Genomic DNA, 3,107 nt, shown 5'->3' on the forward strand with positions numbered 1-3,107 from the left:
TTCAAGAAATATTTAAAAGTGGGCTAGTGAGAGAATCCATGAGGCTGAAATAAAGTCAGCAGAATATGTACAGGTGACATCATGGCTTCTTCTAGAGAACTCTATGGGTATTTTTTTTCATCATTATTAGGGCTATTTTATGCAACCAACAAGCTGCAATGGAAAATAACACTAGCCCATAATGCTGTAGGTTCCTAGCTAGGATGTTTAGTTAATACCTGCTTTTGAAGAACTTGAAAGAGTTTATACCTATAAGTTGGCACATACATGAAAACTTAAACAGATTTCACGTGAAATGGAAAAAAAGGAAATTAAAGAAGTGTTCACAAAGGTCCAATGTAAGATGAAATCCGTACAATACAAACAGAAAATATAAGAAAAGCAACCTTTTTCCTTAACCATGATTTCCATTTCTTTTGAAACAACTTCATCCCATTTTGTAATTGTCATATGGAAACCATAATCCATAGTCTTATATTGGAGGTTGTGAAGTAAGTCAGTCATCAAATCTAGTGCTCCAGGTATACAAGCACTAGCTGAAATGAAAAACAGAAAACATTATACAAGCAAAAAGGAAGTGACTACATCAATTACCACAGATGTTCATGTCATAGTTCCATAAAAATATTGTTCTGGTTAGCAGCTGAAAAAAGAAAAATAAAAACAGAACCTAGAACAGAAAATTTCTAACCATTAAGCCACATGACTAAGAACTCGGGGTTTGCTTCTAAAATCAGTAATCAAAGAGTTTTTCATATCAAAAAACATAAAGCAAGCAACTAAAAAGAACCAGTGATAACAAGATGAACTTAATACCAACTCCAATCCAGTAACTCTATTCCGAAAACTAACAATGTGATAATAATAACCAAAAAATGAAGTTTAACCAAAACAATTGATATATATCTGTATGTATGTTTTTAGTTGCATACATTTTTCATTAGTCATTACTTATTTAACTTCTATCCTTCACTTATTAAAAAAATGCAGATGCAAAGAGAAGGGCAGAAGCTAATATGATTAGATCTTAGAAAAAAGAAAAGATAATTCTTTTTTCCAATTGATTCCACATTTAACCAAAACTAAGATAAATAAAAAATTTTATATCAAGTAAATGAACTCAGTCAGGATAGACCCTAAAAAATAACAAATATGGCAACTAATGTGGACAAGAGGGCCGCATGTCTGATCAACTCCAAATTCCATCACAATAACACAAGTGTGCATCTGTTAGAGTAGGTGCTCTTCTCCAACCACAAGCACAACACAAACTTTGATATAAATCAATTTCCATAAAATGAAAAGATGAAACAGGGAGTTAGGCTACTCAATGTTGTCCCATGGGCATTTTCACTATTCAAGCATCACTACAGCCACTAGGTTGGGTTGCCATTGCAATCATTGCTGCTATTTGGTAGTGTAAAATACCATAATCCAAAAGAAATGAGTACACAAGAGTGACTACGATAAGTATAAAGATTTATTTCATAGACAGTCAGATAAAAAGTGGAAAATGATTTTTTTTTTTTAAAAGATATAGTTCAAAGCTGAAATTATGGTATGATTTGCTGCTATGAATTTAATAGTATCCAACTTCAAAAGCAGCTTCCCAGTCATGTACCTGCAACCCAAAAAAATTCCAAAGTGGTCAACCAATTAATTGTAATTGAAAAACCAAATAAAAAATTCATTTTCTAAATCAAAAATATTTTGCTCCAAATGTTTCATCCAAGTATATAAGAGTATAAGTAATAAATTTACTCAGATACTCAAATAATGATCCTGATATAGATATAAAACTAACAGGAATCATCCAACTAATTTTTGCTAACAATGCAGAGATGATATCTTTGAAGGTAGAGGGAAATAGCTTGAGGCTATAACTTGACTTAATCATAGTGACACGGCCATCTCAGGAAAGACACTTATTGGCTTAACCACTTAGCTTGCTTTCCAGTTTTTGGTTGAAAAACTAAAAATCCTTTGCTTCCATTCTGGTTTAAGAATAGAGGAGACCCAAGATATTTCAAATTGGCACCAAGTCTTTTGAAACCAAACCTTTGACAAAAGCTTGTTCACCATGCCATTACTCACATTCCTTGGAGCAAAGAGTAGCCCACATTTGGCTAAGTTCATGGCTTGTCCAGATCATTGGCAATATTTCTGGACACATTGCTAGACACTATCTAACTCCACTTTTTCTGTTCTTATATGCCTTTTATTCTACCAACAAGATAAAAAATTAATATACCATAGACTAAACAACAGAATCAATCATTGATTGCATATACTAACTGCCACTGATATTGTGAATGGCAATGTAACCAATCCCATCAATTTAGTTTCCAATGTAGAAAAGATATTGGTCACACATAAGTCCTCCATTGCCACGATACTCTCAAGGTAGCAAGATATATTTAAGACATGCAAACATTGACTAATATGGTTTTTCTCTCAGGTCTTAAATCACTAACAAAAACAGACAACCTTAAGCAGATATAATAGTGGGAGCAAATTGTAAACATCACCATTAGCCAAAACAAGACCACAAAGGTACTCCAAAATATGGGATATCTAATGATGACAGGCATGTCCTCTATACATAGAACCATCTGAAAGGAAATTAGTGTTTATTTTACCTCAATCATGGGGTAAAAACATGATAGCTGCCATGTTTCTTCTTCACTACTACGGTCTTTTCTAGCACCACGCTTTTTCTGACATTTAAAAAGTTCAGTTAGGCAAAAATACCAACCAAGCTACATTCAAAACTAACATAAAGCAATTACCTTATGCATATCAAAATTCAAAGAGAAAGTTCCACAAGAGGGACTAAGAAGTTGATAAAGGTCAACAACTTTTTGTTTTTATCTAAAAACTTAAGTGAATGAATTTATTAAAAAATCTAAAAAAATTTCTGCAATTTGGTTAAACCACTTGGCATAATCACAGCTTTTAAACCTAACTTTTATTATATAGTATATGATTTGGTTTTTTGGCCAAAAATGTAATATTATAGATAAAAAAAAAAAAACATTTGTCAATTAATATTGTTTTTAAAAATAATTTGTGAGCAATTTGTTCAATAATCAATTTTTTGTAATTGC

The 3,107-nt window shown here is 32.0% G+C and overlaps 1 long non-coding RNA gene across 1 annotated transcript; it reads right to left on the reverse strand.

Moving 5' to 3' along the window:
• Window positions 1-1,272: 1,272 nt before the first annotated feature.
• On the reverse strand, window positions 1,273-2,731 carry LOC136064411 (uncharacterized). Its single transcript, XR_010626024.1, has 2 exons — window positions 2,640-2,731; window positions 1,273-1,621 (listed from the first exon to the last, which is right to left on the reverse strand). It is a non-coding gene; the product is annotated as an uncharacterized LOC136064411 (long non-coding RNA).
• Between the last annotated feature and the right edge of the window lie 376 nt (window positions 2,732-3,107).

Source organism: Quercus suber, unplaced genomic scaffold (assembly GCF_002906115.3).
Source record: "Quercus suber isolate HL8 unplaced genomic scaffold, Cork oak 2.0 scaffold_681, whole genome shotgun sequence".
NCBI lineage: Eukaryota > Viridiplantae > Streptophyta > Magnoliopsida > Fagales > Fagaceae > Quercus > Quercus suber.